This window comes from Oryx dammah, unplaced genomic scaffold, assembly GCF_014754425.2.
Source record: "Oryx dammah isolate SB20612 unplaced genomic scaffold, SCBI_Odam_1.1 HiC_scaffold_1, whole genome shotgun sequence".
Taxonomy (NCBI): Eukaryota; Metazoa; Chordata; class Mammalia; order Artiodactyla; family Bovidae; genus Oryx; species Oryx dammah.
In genome coordinates, this window is record NW_024070185.1 from 51,272,037 (window position 1) to 51,291,259 (window position 19,223).

General features: G+C 38.5%; 1 protein-coding gene and 1 long non-coding RNA gene across 3 annotated transcripts in view; one reads left to right on the forward strand and one right to left on the reverse strand.

The window, feature by feature from the left end:
• Positions 1-19,223, forward strand: part of PCSK5 (proprotein convertase subtilisin/kexin type 5) — a 513,187-nt gene that overhangs the window by 113,193 nt on the left and 380,771 nt on the right. The gene's annotated exons all lie outside the window — the stretch shown is intronic.
• Positions 881-18,909, reverse strand: LOC120874966. Its single transcript, XR_005723787.1, has 3 exons — positions 18,843-18,909; positions 2,832-2,842; positions 881-891 (listed from the first exon to the last, which is right to left on the reverse strand). It is a non-coding gene; the product is annotated as an uncharacterized LOC120874966 (long non-coding RNA).

Consider the following 19,223-nt stretch of genomic DNA (forward strand, 5'->3'; position numbering starts at 1 on the left):
TTCAGTTCAAGTACTGCTAAAGCCTAGCTTGAAGGATTTTGAGCATAACCTTACTAGCATGTGAAATGAGTGCAATTGTATGGTAGTTTGTATGTTCTTTGGCACTGCCCTTCTTTAGAATTGGAATGAAAACTGTCCTTTTCCAGTCCTGTGGCCATTGCTGAGTTTTCCAGATTTGCTGAACATATTGAGTGCAGCACTTTAACAGCATCATCTGTTAGAATTTGAAATAGCTCAGCTGGAATTGCATCATCTCCACTAGCCTTGTTTGTAGTAATTCTTCCTAAGGTTCACTTGATTTCACACTCCAGGATGTCAGGCTCTAGGAGAGTGATCACACTATCGTGATTATCTGGGTCATTAAGACCTTTTTTTGTACAGTTCTTCTGTGTATTCTTGCCATCTCTTTTTAATCTCTTCTGCTTCTAAGGACCTAAGGAATGTTAGGTCCTTACCATTTCTGTCCTATATCATGCCCATCCTTTCATGAAATGTTCCTTTGTTATCTCTAATTTTCTTGAAGAGATCTCTAATCTTTCCCATTCTATTGTTTTCCTCTACTTCTTTGCACTGTTCATTTAAGAAGGCTTTCTTATCTCTTCTTGGCTATTCTCTGAAACTCTGCATTCATTTGGGTATGTCTTTCCCTTTCTCCCTTGCCTTTTGCTTCTCTTCTTTCGTCAGCTCTTTGTAAAGCCACCTCAGACAACCACTTTGCCTTCTTGCATTTCTTTTGCTTTAGGATGGTTTTGGTCATTGCCTCATGTACAATGTTATGCACCTCCATCCATAGTTCTTCAGACACTGTCTACCAGCACTCATTCCTTGAATCTATTCATCGCTTCCACCGTATAATCATAAGAGAATTTATTTAGGGCATACCTGAATGGCCTAGTGGTTTTCCCTACTTTCTTCAATTTAAGTCTGAAGTTTTGCAATAAGGAGTTCATGATCTGAGCCACAGTCAGCTTCCAGTCTTGTTTTTGCTGACTGTATAGAGCTTCTCCATCTTTGGCTGCAAAGAATATAATCAGTCTGATTTTATTATTGACCATCTGGTGATATCCATGTGTAGAGTTATCTTTTGTGTTACTGAAAGAGGTGTTTGCTGTGACTAGAGTGTTCTCTTGGCAAAACTCTGTTAGCCTTTGTCCTGCTTCATTTTGTATACCAAGACCAAACTTATCTGTTGCTCCAGATATTGCTTGACTACCTACTTTTGCATTCCAATCTCCTACGATGAAAAGTGCATCTTTTTTTTTTTTTGGTGTTAGTTCTAAAAGATCTTGTAGGTCTTCATAGAAACTGTTCAACTTTAGTTTCTACGGCATCAACAGTTGAGGCATAGACTGGATTATTGTGATGTTGAATGGTTTGCCTTGGAAATGAAGCGAGATCATTCTGACATTTTTGAAATTGCTACCAAGTACTTGCATTTTGGATTCTTTTGTTGGCTATGAGGGCTACTGTATTTCTTCTAAGGGATTCTTGTCCACAGTAGTAGATACAATAGTCATCTGAATTAAATTTACCCATTCCCATCCATGTTAGTTCACTGATTCCTCCTCTTAGCCCATTTCATATTTCTCTATCCCCTCCCCCCACCACCAGTGAGAACCATACTTCTCATCAATATCACTAATGTAGTACTGCACTTACAAAAATATATTGGAATTACAATACCAATACCACCACCATCCACAAACCTACTCTGGTGAAATTCAAGATTTCTTTTTATTTTTAAAATGTATCCCACTGAGGCAATACAGTCAGACTACTTGAATCAAAAGTTGCTTTAATAAATGCATTTTCTTGAATCAAAAGTTACTTTAATAAATGCATTTTCTTCTATGATTATGTCATTATCAATACACAGATTAGTTTGTTTCTGTCCTGTTCAGTTTTAGAGCTCCCTCTCCCATCATTATATATTTAACTCTGTTATTTAATTTTATTTTGGAATATGTAAAACATATATATCAAAGTGAGATACATAAAATAGTATAAATGCATTTTTTCTTTTTTGCCTTTATCACTTAATATCCCCTGGAAATTACTCCTTGTTAGTTCATAGAGATCCTTATTCTTTGTTTACAGCTGTGTTCTGGTAGACTTACCATAATTTATTTGATTAGACATCAATGAATGTACAGTTAGCTTGTTTTCAAAATTTCGTTTTTACAAATAACTTCTCATTGAATACCCTTTTGCTATGTTTTTATGTTGTTGGAGGTGTATTTTTAGAGTAAATTCCTAACTGTGGGATTGCTCGGTCAAAAGGTAGATGCATATATGTTTTTAATATTAGATCCCCCTCTGTGGGGCTAGGCCAGTTTATATTCCCATCAACCACGCTCAAGAGGACCTGCTCCCCTTACAGTTGCTTCATTTTTGGCTAGTTTGATATGTGAGAAATTATATTTCTGTGTGTTTTAGCTGATGTCAGAATCACAATGCCTGCTTTTGTATCATTGACATTCAAATAACCCTTTATTCCTGGGCATTTGAATTCCTCTATTTTAGGAGTTAGATTGTGCCTTGTGAGCCAGTTTTAATGCATTTTTTGGAGAGGCTTAAGATCATTTACATTTATAGATATAATTAAAAAGTCTCGATTCTGCCATGTTATTGTCACTTTATGCTACATATGATTTGTATTGTGTTACATTTACTGTGTTTCATTATGTGGTCTGTTTTGGCTCTGTTAAAATAACTTCTGGCTTTTGGGAGGATTTATATCATTATTTCAGTGACCATTAAAAATAACTTAAATCCTCTCCGTTTCCTCTTTCTCACTTAGGCTTCTGTATTTGACATATCAACTTTAAGACACATCCTTTACCTCTTACCTCACTGACTATTCATTAGCTTAGTCTGTTTTATTGTTTCTGTTTGTTTACCCCTGCCACTTTAAGTTCATTTTTCTTACTTTGTCAGAAAGTATACTTACTTATACTTACTTATACTTACTCTTCTTCCATCCTTGTTCCTACCTTTGCTTTTATTCTTAAACTTACAATTAAATATATATTTCATGTGCACTCTCAGTTATTTTGCAGGTCATATGTTGATTGGATAGGTATCCCTGGTGGCTAAGTCAGTAAAGAATCCACCTGCAGTTCAGGAGACCTGGGATCAATCTCTGGGTCAGAAAGATCCCCTGGAGAAGGAAATGGCAACTCACTCCAGTATTCTTGTCTGGGAAATCCCATGGACAGAAGAGCCTGGAGGGCTACAGCTTATGGGGTCACAAGAGTCACACGACCTAGTAACTAAGCCACATCTTGACTGAATAAAGCACATTCTCTACCAGACTACCTAGGAGGGGCTTGCAGTAGTGGTTTTCCCTGAGATCTTCTGATGTGGAGAACTGACTCATTTGAAAAGACCCTGATGCTGAGAATGATGGAAGGCAGGAGGAGAAGGGGACGACAGTGTATAAGATGGTTGGATGGCGTCACTGACTCAGTGGACATGAATAAGCTCCAGGAGTTGGTGATGGACAGGGAAGCCTGGAGTGCAGCAGTCCATGAGGTCACAAAGAGTCAGACACAACTGAGCAACTGAACTGAACTGAGATCTTAATTGAATTAATGTAATTGTAAAGCCTTGATACTTGAAGGATATCTTGGCTGATTTTTCTTTCCTTGAAAGTGACTCTTTTTTTTTTTTTTCAATCAATTTTCTTTAAAGTGTATTGTTAAAAATTAGATCTTTGTGCCTATTTTATTAGTTACTTGCTCTTGGGTCATTTTGACTTCTACTTTTTTGTGTCCTTTTCATATATTTATACCTTTTCTCAGTGTTCCTGATTATACTTTCAGTTGAATCAACTCTCTCAATTTTTAATTTCTTCTTTATTTGCAAGATTAGTCAACTCTAGTTTCACATCTGTGTTTTCTATCCATATATATTTTTAACTGTTTTATATGAGCTATAATTTCATATCTACAGATTTTGATTTTAGTGTATTTCACTTTGCTTCAGGTGTTATGTTGCAGTTTTTTTCCTCTTGTATTTTTGAGCAGAATTTCTATAAACTGGAGTACTTAGATTCATTATATATTATATTCTTGTAGAAATATTGAATAAATATTTTTACACTGGTTTCCATTCACTTTGAAATGTTTTACTTTCTTTGCCCATTAGTAGCAGTTGTATATAGAAAGCTGTGGGAATTTGGATGACTTGTTAATAAGTTCCAGAGTTCAGCAGTGCTAGTATTTTGGTGAAGTTTATTTGTTTTGATCAATGTTTTTGGAGGGAGTTGAAGGAAGATAGTTTGTCTTGATTTTGTGAATTTCTTTTTATTTTGTTTCTTTACTTCTACTGTTCATCTCTTTCTTATATCCTTCTCTATCACCTCTTCAAGGAGTGTTCCTTTCAAGTTGCCCCCTCTCCCCAGAATCTCTGCTCCTTTGCACTATGTGATTATTTTATCTGTTCTATCACCACTGGGATTCTGCTCTCTTTATCTCTGCTCAGACTTCTCCTGACTTTTTTTGCCCCATGTCATCTCCAGAGCTGCTTCTGTAGGATTTATGTGTTTTTCTCCCATTAATTTGTAATTTGAGGTTTGTTATATTCTTTTTCTCCCAGCTACAATGTAGATATATTATCAGTATTTTAATATTTTCTATTTGATCTATATTTGTGTATTTTTTTTTTTGTCAGAAATTGAGATTTAGGTGGTTTTCATGATCCTACTGGAGCCAGGATTAGATTCTTCAGTCTATACAGGATATGAAGAACAGTGAACACTGCATATTTCCTTCTCTTTAAATCTCTACTGTAGCAATCTTAATTCTTCCTTAAGAAACATAGATGCAGTTGGCTAAACTACAAGACCAATTATTATCATTTTATAAAGACGTTGTTGTTCTGGTGCCCAGTTGTGTCCAGCTCTTTGCAACACCGTGGACAGCAGCATGCCAGGCCTCCCTGTCCCTCACCATCCCCTGGAGTTTGCCCAAGTTCACGTTCATTGCATCGGTGATGCCATCCAGCCATCTCATCCTCTGATGCCCTTTTCTCCTTCTGCCCTCTTTCCTAGCTTGAGGGATTTTTCCAGTGAGTCATCTGTTCGCATCAGATGACCAAAATACTGTAACTTATGCTTCAGTATCAGTCCTTCCAGTGAATAGGCAGGGTTGATCTCCCTTAAGATTAAATGGCATGATCTCCTTGCTGTCCAAGGGACTTTCAGGAGTCTTCTTCTGCACCACAGTTTGAAGGTATCAATTCTTTGGTGTTCTGCCTTCTTTACAGTCCACCTCTGAGTGACCACTGGGAAGAACCATAGCCTTGACTACATGAACCTTTGTTGGCAGAATAATGTCTCTGCTTTTCAACATACTGTCTAGGTTTGTCATTGCTTTCCTCCCAAGAAACAATAGTCTTCTGACTTCATGGCTGCAGTCATCGTCCAGAGTGATTTTGGAGTCCAAGAAGAGGAAATCTGTCACTACTTCCACTTTTCCCCCTTCTATTTGCCATGCAGTAATGGGGCCAGAGAGGGCATCAGAGGGCAGACACACTGAAACCATAATCACAGAAAACTAGTCAATCTAATCACATGGACCACAGCCTTGTCTAACTCAATGAAACTAAGCCATGCTCGTGGGGCCACCCAAGACGGGCGGGTCATGGTGGAGAGGTCTGACAGAATGTGGTCCACTGGAGAAGGGAATGGCAAACCACTTCAGTATTCTTGCCTTGAGAACCCCATGAACAGTATGAAAAGGCAAAATGATAGGATACGGAAAGAGGAACTCCTCAGGTTAGTAGGTGCCCAATATGCTACTGGAAATCAGTGGAGAAATAACTCCAGAAAGAATGAAGGGATGGAGCCAAAGCAAAAACAATACCCAGTTGTGGATGTGACTGGTGATAGAAGCAAGGTCCAATGCTGTAAAGAGCAATATTGCATAGGAACCTGGAATGTCAGGTCCATGAATCAAGGCAAATTGGAAGTGGTCAAACAGCAGATGACAAGAGTGAACGTCAACATTCTAGGAATCAGCGAACTAAAATGGACTGGAATGGGTGAATTTAACTCAGATGACCATTATATCTACTACTGTGGGCAGGAATCCCTCAGAAGAAATGGAGTAGCCATCATGGTCAACAAAAGAGTCCAAAATGCAGTACTTGGATGCAATCTCAAAAACGACAGAATGATCTCTCTTAGTTTCCAAGGCAAACCATTCAATATCACAGTATTCCAAGTCTATGCCCCAACCAGTAACACTGAAGAAGCTGAAGTTGAACGGTTCTATGAAGACCCATAAGACCTTTTAGAATTAACACCCCAAAAAGATGTCCTTTTCATTATAGGAGTCTGGAATGCAAAAGTAGGATGTCAAGAAACATCTGGAGTAGCAGGCAAATTTGGCCTTGAAATACGGAATGAAGCCGGGCAAAGGCTAATAGAGTTTTGCCAAGAGAACACACTGCTCATAACAAACACCCTCTTCCAACAACACAAGAAAAGACTCTACACATGGACATCACCAGATGGTCAACACCAAAATCAGATTGATTATATTCTTTGCAGCCAAAGATGGAAAAGCTCTATACAGTCAGCAAAAACAAGACCGGGAGCTGACTGTGGCTCAGATCATGAACTCCTTATTGTCAAATTCAGTCTTAAATTGAAGAAAGTAGGGAAAACCACTAGACCATTCAGGTATGACCTAAATCAAATCCCTTATGATTATACAGTGAAAATGAGAAATAGATTTAAAGGCTAGATCTGATAGATAGAGTGCCTGATGAACTATGGACTAAGGTTCGTGACATTGTATAGGAGACAGGGATCAAGACCATCTCCATGGAAAAGAAATGCAAAAAAGCAAAATGGCTGTCTGGGGAGGCCTTACAAATAGCTGTGAAAGAAGAGAAGCAAAAAGCAAAGGAGAAAAGGAAAGATATAAGCATCTGAATGCAGGGTTCCAAAGAATAGCAAGGAGAGATAAGAAAGCCTTCCTCGGTGATCAATGCAAAGAAATAGAGGAAAACAACAGAATGGGAAAGACTAGAGATCTCTTCAAGAAACTTAGAGATATGAAGGGAACATTTCATGCAAAGATGGGCTTGAAAAAGGACAGAAATGTTATGGACCTAAGAGAAGCAGAAGATATTAAGAAGAGGTGGCAAGAATACACAGAAGAACTGTACAGAAAAGATCTTCATGACCAAGATAATCACGATGGTGTGATCATTCAACTATAGCTAGACATCCTGGAATGTGAAGTCAAGTGGGCCTTAGAAAGCATCACTATGAACAAAACTAGTGGAGGTGATGGAATTTCAGTTGAGCTATTTCAAATCCTGAAAGATGATGCTGTGAAAGTGCTGCACTCAACATGCCAGCAAATTTGGAAAACTCAGCAGTGGCCACAGATCTGGAAAAGGTCAGTTTTCATCCCCATCCCAAAGAAAGGCAATGCCAAAGAATGCTCAAACTACCACACAATTGCACTCATCTTACATGCTAGTAAAGTAATGCTCAAAATTCTCCAAGCGAGGCTTTAGCAATATGTAAACCATGAACTTCCAGATGTTCAAGCTGGTTTTAGAAAAGGCAGAAAAACTGGAAATTAAATTGCCAACACCTGCTGGATCATTGAAAAAGCAAGAGAATTCCAGAAAAACATCTATTTCTGCTTTATTGACTATGCCAAAGCCTTTGACTGTGTGGATCACAATAAACTGTGGAAAATTCTGAAAGAGATGGGAATACCAGACCACCTGACCTGCCTCTTGAGAAACCTATATGCAGGTCAGGAAGCAACAGTTAGAACTGGACATGGAACAACAGACTGGTTCCAAATAGGAAAAGGAGTACATCAAGGCTGTATATTGTCACCCTGCTTATTTAACTTTTATGCAGAGTACATCATGAGAAACGTTGGGCTGGAAGAAGAACAAGCTGGAATCAAGATTGTTGGGAGAAATATCAATAACCTCAGATATGCAGATGACACCACCCTTATGGCAGAAAGTGAAGAGGAACTAAAAAGCCTCTTGATGAAAGTGAAAGAGGAGAGTGAAAAAGTTGGCTTAAAACTCAACATTCAGAAAACGAGATCATGGCATCTGGTCCCATCACTTCATGGGAAATTGATGGGGAATAAATGGAAACTGTGTCAGACTTTATTTTTTGAAGCTCCAAAATCACTGCAGATGGTCACTGCAGCCATGAAATTAAAAGACGCTTACTCCTTGGAAGAAAAGTTATGACCAACCTAGATAGCATATTGAAAAGCAGAGACATTACTTTGCCAACAAAGGTCCGTCTAGTCAAGGCTATGGTTTTTTCAGTAGTCACTTATGGATGTGAGAGTTGGACTGTGAAGAAAGCTGAGTGCCGAAGAATTGATGCTTTTGAACTGTGGTGTTGGGGAAGACTCTTGAGAGTCCCTTGGACTGCAAGGAGTTCCAGCCAGTCCATTCTAAAGGAGATCAGTCCTGGGTGTTCTTTGGAAGGAATGATGCTGAAGCTGAAACTCCAGTACTTTGGCCACCTCATGCAAAGAGTTGACTCATTGGAAAAGACTCTGATGCTGGGAGGGATTAGGGGCAGGAGGAAAAGGGGAGGACCGAGGATGAGATGGTTGGATGGCATCACGGACTCGATGGACGTGAGTCTGAGTGTACTCCGGGAGTTGGTGATGGACAGGGAGGCCTGGCGTGCTGCAATTCATGGTGTCACAAAGAGTCAGACACGACTGAAGGTCTGAACTGAACTGAATGGGGCCAGATGCCATGATCTTAATTTTTTTAATATTTAGTCTTAAGCTGGCTCTTGCACTCATCCTTCACCTTCATCAAGAAGGTCTTTAGTTCCTCTTCGCTGATAAAGTTACCTTTTGTTAGATTAGTGGTACTAAGGATTGCCAGAGTTAATAAATAAAAATACAAAGTGTCCAGTTAAATTTGAATTTCAGATAAACAATAAATAACTTTTTACTGTTTGTCAAGTAAACATCTACTAATATCGAGAGGCTTCTTCCTCTGTGAGGAAAAGCCCTTTTGTGACTTCTTCCTTCCTTCCTTCATTCCCAGTTGGGATGCTGGTGAGGAATATACTGAGGGAGTGGTGGCAGTTATCTTGCAACCAAGGGGCACTTTCAGAGGACAGAGGTCAGCTAAGCAGGGTGGCTGAGCAAATACAAAGAATCTGGTTCCTTAATGATGTCATTTAAGCTACTGCTCCAAACTCGAAATCCCTGCTTCCTGATTTCTTAAGTGATAATTAATTAGCTTTGTGACTGTGGTTCACTGGGCTTTCTTTTCTGTAGCTAAAAACATCCCAGACTAACACAGACCCTTTCTCACTGAAAAGTAACTTTCGGATGTATAGATTAAACCCATCTTTTTAAAGGCAGTTGTTTTTTGCCTGTTTGCTCTGGTCTTTTGGATACAGTCATCTGTCACTTTGTAGTTCATTGTGTGCTTTCTTCCCTTTTACTGAAGGTAAGGTGCTGCTGAATGAATGGAAAGTGGGTAGGTTTTCCCGCCATGGTGGATGAGCAGCTCTTTGGATCTGTTCAACATGAATTCTCCATCTTTCAACATCTTTCTCTACTTTTTTCTCTACTTTTTCCACTTTGGAAATTTCTCTCCAAAGGTGTAAACATACCACTGTCAGATGTGGGAATGTTTTGGGCCATGATTGTGAAGTATTTATATTAGTTACTCATGAAGAGCTTGCTAATTAGATAGGAAGGACCACAGATGCTTAGAAAACTATGTTCTAAAATATGTATGTAGTCCTGTGAATGTGTCTGTGGAATGCTGAAACGCTAGTGTTGGATTTAATTGTGTTAACATTACTGCTTTCATTACCGAATGGAAAGCAATGTGACTTGTGTTACAAGAGTCCTATTCCAGTTTACCCTGAATATGCCATTATAAGAGCTACTATGAAGTTCAGCTATCTTTGTACAGCTACTTTTCTGGAATTGTTGTTTTTCTTTAACAGAAGGAATTCTGTAGGATACTTTTAAAGCTAGTTGCTTGGTTAAATTCTTTAAAGGAGTCAACATTTTTTATTAATAAAGAAAACGTTAGCAATTACGCTTACTAGTGTAGCATACAGATGACTTCAAATGACTTGGTTTTCTTACTCATTATACTTTAGGCTCTGGAGAGTCTCACCAGTCGAAGAGGCAATCTTCTCTGTAGGTTCCTTTATTGAGTAGCTGCTCAAATGCACTATGGAATCCTTAATCTTTTCTGAAGCATCTGTACTTGTCACAGAAGAAGCACTAGACATATCTGTCTCTCAAGCAAAATGTTTCATTGTCCTTTCAAGTCGCTTTGTGGATTTTACACTCGTTTACATCTTCAAGTGGACAATGAAAGCAAAGATGTCAGGGAGATTCCGGTGATGATTTTTACTTAGTCTAGAAGGACCAATATTAAAGCAGGCTTTTTGGTAGCAATCTGAATTGATTTGGCTGATTGTCAGAGGTGAGTTTTTTTTTGCTTTGCAACATAGATTTATTTTTCTGCAGATGCATCACAGGAGTAGCGTGTGTCATACTCATTATTGTTATAGGTTTATCTTAGAAAATGTTTTGATTTTACTTTGTTTTTGAAATGTGATAATATTTTTTGTTTTACTTGTTAAACTTTAAATGACAATAGGCCTGAAATTTCAGGTTTGCTCTAATTTGCTTTTCTAAGGCTAGGATTTATTGTCTGATACCTATTAACTGTAAAATTGTAAAGAACTTAAGGTATAAATTTAATAACACATTTCATTTGTTGCTATCCAAGTTCTCTTTTTTATTTTCTTTATGTTGTTCAGTTGCTCAGTTGTGTCCAACTCTTTGCAGCATGCCAGGCTTCCCTATCCTTCACCATCTCCCAGAGCTTGCTCAAACTCATGTCCATTGAGTTGGTGATGCCATCCAACCATCTCATCCTCTGTCATCCCCTTCTCCTCCTGCTTTCAATCTTTCCCAACATCAGGGTCTTTCCTAATGGGTCAACTCCTCACATCTATTACCATAATCTCTAATTATATTGTTTATCTCATTTGTCTATGATCTGTCTACTCTAACTTGAATGTAAACTTTTTGAAGGCCACACCATGTGTTTTCTCATTCCCTGATGTAAGCTCAGCATCTAGAAATCATTTAATTAGCATTGGAAAATTAAAAACAAACTAATAAAACATAAGTGAATGAATGAAATGTTTTGACAGTTAACCAATTTAGAGAAATGTTAATGGATCTGCCATTCATTTAGCTATTATGGGACAAAATCATTATATAATAGAGATAAGTCCTTCAGAAGGACTTGCAGATAACTCAGCTGGGACAAGTGTGAATTAATTACTGAATCTTACGCAGAAGGTTGAAAATTCTCCAGCTGTTCATGTGAATGAATGAGCCATCTTAAACTTCCATGTCAGTCAAGCCTTCAGATGCATGTAGCCTCAGTGAACATCTGACTGCAACAACATGGAGACCCCAAGGGAGAGCCACCCAGCTGAGCCCTGCCAACCCATTGAACTATGCGCCATAATAATTATTTCAGCCATTCAATTTTGGGATTCTTGGTTTGTACTATACAGGAAAAAAGAAAAGGTTAACAATATAAACCACATTTGTGAGTACTAAGGAATTTCTCTCCAAGCAGTGCAATTATTTTTTGATTCATTATAAATATCAGATCTCTTCTTTGATTCTATAAAAACATAAAGACTAGATTATATCTGAAGAATTAATGTTATCAGGAAAAAGGAAAGATTCATGGGTGCCTAAGTGGGCTATTGTATTGACAGGAAAGCAAAAGTGAACTCAAATTATGTCTGCAACTAATCGAGATCATGTGAACTTTGACCACCCTGCCTCTCGTGATATAATCACTTAATTTTAAGAATAAGAATTTTGAGACACTAATAATATTACTCCCTCTTCTCAGTGTTTCTATACCACAATTATTATAGATTCCTTACAGAACTAATATATTTGAGATAATGACGTGTTATACAGCATAGTGAAAATTCTTCAAAACTTTCAGGAAGTTGAGTCAGTAATCTCATATATCCAGAGAGAAGCAAACCTAAAATCTTAAAAGACTTTGAAATTCCATATCCATTAATTTATATATATAAGTCCAACAGACTAACACACGTTTTTTGTCATTTACAAGTATCTACTTTCATCTCCTTTCTTGAGGCAAAAATTAAGGAAACCACTATTTAAGACCAGATTTATGCTGCTCTCTATGTTAACTTTAAATACATAGAGAGACTGAAGTTTATGTTCTATTAGGAAAGTTCAGGTGGTTCTTCTGGAAAAGGATGAGTTGTCTAACAGCTCTAGACATCACTTGACTATGCTTAGCTTCACTGTCATACAGATTTGACCCTCTCTTCCTCTTCCATCCATCATCTCCCTTATTATGTTTCATTTTTTGACTTGATCTTGGTTGAAAATATCCTTTTGAAGAATCGACTTAGGGACATGGAAGTGTTCATAAGCTCTGCAGGATCCTAGGAAGGTACACCTTCTTCAGTAGAAATTTGGGGAAAAAAAAGAACATTAACATATAATAAGCCTTGGAAGGTAAACCTGCATGTATTGTCTGTTTGCTTCACTGTCTATCCACTCTTATCCCTCTGTTTGTCCAGTCATCTTCCATCCATCCGTCTAAGAGAAAATGATTATGTGGTCAAAACCTGATGGCAGAATGCCTGAAGGTTTGGGAAGTTCTCCAATAGGTTTATAGTAGTTCTTCATTATTTTTCTAACTGTAAAATGTGTATTTTTCCTTGCCTGAAAAATAGCTGCCTCTACTATTATGTTTCAGAAGAATATTGCCATTTATGAAACAATAGAAATGAAGAAATATGACATATTAGGGTATTTGAAGATATCCCATATCTTCAAATGATATTCAGATTTTTCCTCCTTGACCTTAAAAGTCTCTAATATTATTATTTTTTAATGTTATCTGTCATTTCTTTTCAAAACTTCTGCGAAAACTTCTTTGAAAACTTCCATTGAAAAATAGAAATAATGGAACAACTGAATTCTAAAGTCAGTTGCTGACCAACTATCTGAAGTAAGCTGCATCCTACTCATTGTAAAGAAAAGGCAATGTCCTCCAGTCTATTGGCTTTTCTTCCTAAGATCTTGAAAAAAGAAGAGTTTCTGAGTAAGATTTCTACATAAAGGAGACAAGAGAGTAAGAGAGTTCTATGCAAGCAGAATTTTGTAAACTATGTAAACAAAGAAGTTACATTTTAGAAACGAATGAGGTTTGTTATTTGCTAATGTTTGCATAATTATTAAATCACACTGAGTTGCTTCTCAAATTCATTTTTTTGAACTCCAGTGTAGGAATTATTTCTTGGCTTTATAGACTCTTGAGGAAAACATTTCAATTGATATTATGCCTAAGCAAAGACAACTTACTAATTTACTAATTGCACAGTTTGGACAAAGAATAGTGTGTTATGAATATTTGATGCTTGATTCATAATCAGGAAGAGTCATTTGGTAACACCAAATGTCTCCTCAACTCATAGAAGAATTTACTGCATGACGTAGAAGAAAAATAGTATTAAAATTAAGCCATTGACCGGATACCAGAGAAGGGTCAAGAAGTGTTTACTTTAAAGCATCATACCCTGTACTGTGCCAGAGGAAACAGACTTGCATCCCCAAATTCCTCTCTGGCCAGGAAAAACTTCCAAACAGCCTGGAAGGGGATAATGGCTCATGTATCACAGTGTTGCGTCTCTTCTGACATCTGCCAAGAGTGTTGAACATCATTAGTGGGGCATTAGTATACTCAGTACCCCCAAATGAATGTCCTTTTTTATTGGAATGTAATTGTTAGTTTCTACTGTACAACAGTGTGAATCAGTCATATGTATACATATGTCCCTTCCCTCTTAAATCTCCCTCCCCCCCACCCCTATCCCATCCCCTCGGTCATCACAGAGCACTGAGCTGCTATACTGCTATACTGCAGCTTCCCACTAGCTAGCTGTTTTACACGTGGTAGTGTACATATGTCAATGCTACTATCTGAATTCGTCCCACTCCCTCCTTTCCCCCATCCCTGAGTCCATGAATCTGTTTCCTCCATCTGCATCTGTATTCCTGCTCTGCAAATATGTTCATCAGTACCATTTTTCTAGATTTCATATATATGTGTTAACATATATTAATTTATCCCAAGGGCTTCCCTGGTGGCTCAGATGGTAAAGAATCCACCTGCAGTGCAGGAGACCTGGGTTCAATCCCTGGGTTGGGAAGATCCCCTGGAGAAGGGATTCCAGCATTCTGGCCTGGAGAATTCCATGGACTGTATAGTCCATGGGGTCACAAAGAGTCAGACATGACTAAGCAACTTTCAGTTACATATACAATATTTGTTTTTCTCTTTCTGACTTATTTCACTCTGTGTGACAGGTTCTAGGTTCAGCCACATCATGGGTGACTCAATTTTGTTGCTTTTTATGAATGAAGAAATATTTCATTGATGGTCCTTTTTTCTTGTATAATTCCTGGTGAAGGCTTTAGTCCTCTCACATTTCCTATTATTTCTTGAATCTTTTGGTATTTTTTAAATCTTTTGTTGGTAAAGTTGAATAAGTAGATGCCCTATTATGGGCCATGAGCAAAAGAAAAGATTTCTAGATCTTATTTGAACCTTTTTTATTATCTCCATTTATGTCTTACCTATATAAATTTTCTTCTGCATTTTATCTAAGAATTTACTTCTGCTTTCTCCACTGAATATCAATTTATAAATTGTTGAGTATTTTTACTATGAACTCCAGAGGTTATTAAAATTTGTAATAATGACTTCATTACTACAAGTAGCTTGAAATTTCATTGAGAAGATAAAACCTATATAAAATTAGAAATTGCTAATATGAGGGCTGCAGGGGGTGAGCAGGAAAACACTGAGCTTCCCGTGAAGGGAATTAATCCCAGGGAACTTGGAATTTGCTTTCAAATTGTATATTTGATACATTAAGTCTTCTTACTGTGCTTCCTCCTCAACTACAAAACCAATTCTTTTTCCCTTCTAGATAAGCTATCAGTAGTTCACCTTGATTTGCTGATTTCTCCTCCTTTCTTTCTGGCTTGGCTTAGTTTCCTCAGACTTATAACTTCATGTGTTAGTTAGTTTTTGCTATATAAAGACCACTCCCAAAATTTTGTAGTTTAAGGCAACAGCTGTTTGTTAGATTTATGATTCTGCATGTCTGAAATTTGGGCAGAATTTGACTCATGGATGCATCTGTGAGCCATTCTAGGTCAGCTGGGGGCTAACTCGTTTGGTGTGAGTTTAGCTGGGACAGTTTTATCTGTTCTGTATAGTCTCCCGGCTTCTAGCATGCTACTTTGGCTTGTACACATGGCAGCCAGGAAGAATTACAAGTGAAAGGGTGTAAGAAGTATAGAAATGGAGCGGTTACTTCTGCTACACTCTTCTGGCCAAAGCAAGTCACCAGGCCCACCCAGAATCAAAAGGTGAAGAAAACCCTCTTGCTTCATGAGGAGTTCATGTGCTGTAGGCGCAGGGAATAGTGGAAATTGGGTCCGTGTTTGCTGTCAGCCACAGGTGGTGATGACCTTGAATTTGCTAAGACCGTCAAATCTATACACTATAGATATGGCCCTTAGGCAATTTGCACTTTGAGGCAACAAATGGCACTAGACAGTGTATGTTCATTGCCAGCTTGTGAAGCGGCTCAGAGGCCAAGATGTTAGTGCTTTATAGATGTGAAATAGATTTGAGGTGGGAAATGACAGTACGATGCCAATATTTTAGGAAGAATTCACTTGTGGATCTGGGCAGAAAGGAAATTTAGATCCACATATCCAATCACTATAGGCTCCTGCTGTTGGATGTTATTTAAATTTCCATGTTTCTGAAACTGAACTCACTATTTTCATTCTCCAGCCAAATTTTCCCCTCTTCCTATGTTTCATTTCTCAATAAGTGATCATTTGCTCTGTAGTCCAAGCCAGATATTTGATCTTTCTTGATTCCTCTCTCTCCTCTCACCATATTCATTCACTGTTGTTATCAACAAATCTGCAGGTTGCCTGCTGTATATCAAATACTGTGGTTTCTACGGTTCCACTAATCTAGACCTCTCTCATCTCCTCAATCACTAGTTCTCTCTTCAGGTTTGGTCTCCATGCTTTCCTGTATGTTCAAGAAGACCCATGATGACTTCTTAAAACTCAATCTGTTCTTTCAGTTGGTATATACTTATTGAACCTCTGTGTGTTAGACAATGCAGATACAGAAATAAACAAGGCCAAGTGACTGCCTTCATGGAGTTTACAATCCAGTGTGGGAGACAAACAGTAAAGAGTCAAATTGATAGATAATATGGTAGTCAGGAGCACTATGAAGAAAAGGAAATCAGAGTCAAGGGCAGAGAATGACACAGAATGCTATCTCAGATAGGTTTACTAGGAAGAGCCTCTCTTAGGAGGTGATATTTGGGCACAAGAGAGAGAGCCTCGCAGATTCTGAGGCAGAACATCCACATGTGGGAGAATAGTAAGTGTCAAGGCCCTGAGATGCGAGTAGGGTTGGAGAGGGAGAGGATAGTGTGGTGGAATGGAGTGAATGGGAATGAGGGGGGTGGGCCAGAAGGTCAGGGAGATGTCTCCAAATCAGGTCACGGGCACTTTATAGGCTGTAGAACAGACAGGGAGTATATTGGAAGTGTGAGGTAAAGTCACTGGGAATTATTGGAATATTTATTGAGAATAACTCTGACACAGTTTATAAAGATCACTATTACTACTGTATGCAAAATAGACCTTAGAGGAATAAGAGATGATAGTAGCTAAAGTTGGTTTGTAGCCATGCAAATGGTGGGAAGAGGTCAGGTTCTATAGCTGTTGGGAAGGATTTGCTGATGGGTGTTTATAGAGAAGGAGAGCAGCTGTAGCTGCCATGCACTGTTGTAGGGGAGACCGAGAAGCCTGGGCCTCAGCAGCTTTGGAGAGGTCAGAGAGGGTGGAGATCCAGTGTTTTTCTTGAGAATTAAGTTTGAGATGCACTTTAGGCATCCAAACCATGTCAATCCCTACCTTACAACTCTTGAATGGTCTTTTCATCAAATTATGATAAAGTTCAAAAATTACGGGGGGAGAAAAAAAACATGGCTTGTAGGGATGTTTACAGTCTGGACTCTCCAGTTTCATCTCTTTCCATTTTTCTCATCTTCCCCCCACCTCTCACATCTGTATCCTTCAGCAGTACTGAATTTTTTTCCATTCTTTGAGGATTCCAGTCTCTCTTTGATTATTCTATACCCTCATAAAAAATAAACACATCCACTTTTTAAAAATTTATTTTTAATTGGAGGATAATTGCTTTACAAAGTTGTGCTTGTTTCTGCCACACAATGTGAAGTAGCCATAAGTATATACATGTTCCCTCCTCTTGAACCTCCCTCCCTTCCTACCGCTCTAGATCGTCACAGAGCATCGGGTTCAGCTCCGTGAACACATTCTCCTTGTCCCTTGCTTGCCCTCTGGCTAGTCAACTCATATTTGGGGGCTTAGATGTCATTTTCTCTCCGAAGTGGTCTCAGCCTTCCCACACATTCGCCTGACTGGGTTCCATGTTCCCACAATACCCTGAGAACTCCTGTTACAATACTTGTGTTGTTTTTGGAAAAAAAAAGAAAGAAAGAAAAGTAAGCTCCTTGTTTGTCTGTCATACAAACTGGACTTCAAGAACTTGAGTGTGGTAATGTTTCTTTGGCCATATAGTGGCCAGAATGTAGTGGGTGATTGATAAAATTGTTTTAATGCCAGGAGGATAGATTGAAAATCTAAACTGGGTTTAAGATTAAAAGTAGTGGATCAGAACCAATGACCTGAACTGCAAGGTGCTGTGAAAATCAAAGGAAACAGGAGAGGAGGAGGTGTGGTTTAAGATCCAGATTTCCGGATCTGAAATCTGGATCTGATTTTTTAATCTGAGTTATTTGAGAATAGTGAGAACCATAGCACATGCAGAGGACCATATACATAAAGGTAAGCTCGGTCTTAGTGTTGCAAAAATATCCAGGAAGTTTCAGAGACTGGTTACCCTTTATCATCATGCTCAGGTCATGTAGCTGAAACCAGTTCTCCAAACACTAAGACAAAACATGTTGAAATTCCTTAAAGAAAACAAGATTTGTGATTGTTGTTGTTGTTGGCTTATTGTTTTTGCTTTCTTAAATGTTTTCAGTACTGAAAGTTTCTAATTCAAGATGTATCAGGCTTGGAAAGATCCAAAGAGTATCACAAAATTTACAAATGAGAGAAAGCTTGTCCACTAAACTAAATTCATAGATCATCCAGTTACTCTTTGGCTGCTCTTTGAAATTCATTTTCTTTTCTTCTAAAGACTAACTTTTAAAGGGAAGTTTTAACTTCACAGCAAATGGAGAGGAAGGTACAGAGATTTCCCATATACCGCCTACCCCGACACATACCGGAGAAGGCAATGGCACCCTACTCCAGTACTCTTGCCTGGAAAATCCCATGGATGGAGGGGAAGGCTGCAGTCCATGGGGTCACTGAGGGTCAGACACGACTGAGCGACTTCACTTTCACTTTTCACTTTCATGCACTGGAGAAGGAAATGGCAACCCACTCCAGTGTTCTTGCCTGGAGAATCCCAGGGATGGGGAAGCCTGGTGGGCTGCCGTTTCTGGGGTCGCACAGAGTCAGACAGGACTGAAGCCACTTAGCAGCAGCAGCAGCAGCCGACACATACACAGCCTCCCTCAATATCAACATCTCCCTCTAGAGTGATACATTTGTTACTGAATGAACAGCTGATGAACCTGCATTGACACATCATATACCCTAGATCTGTAGTTTACATTAAGATTCACTCTTAGTGTTGTTCACTGACAAATGTACAGTGACATGTATTCATCATTATAGTTTCATACAGAGCACTTCCACTGCCCTAAAAGTCCTTTGTGCTCTCCTGTTTGTCCCCTGATTCTCAGTCCCTATCAAACACTGATCTTTTTACTTCCTCCATAGTTTTGCCTTTTCCAGAATGCCATATAGTTGGAAGCATACATTTTTTAGCCTTTTCAGATTGACTTCTTTTACTCAGTAATATGCATTTAAATTTCCTCCTAGTCTTTTCATGGCTTGCTAGCACATCTCTTTTTAAGCACCAAATAATATTTCATTTTCCAT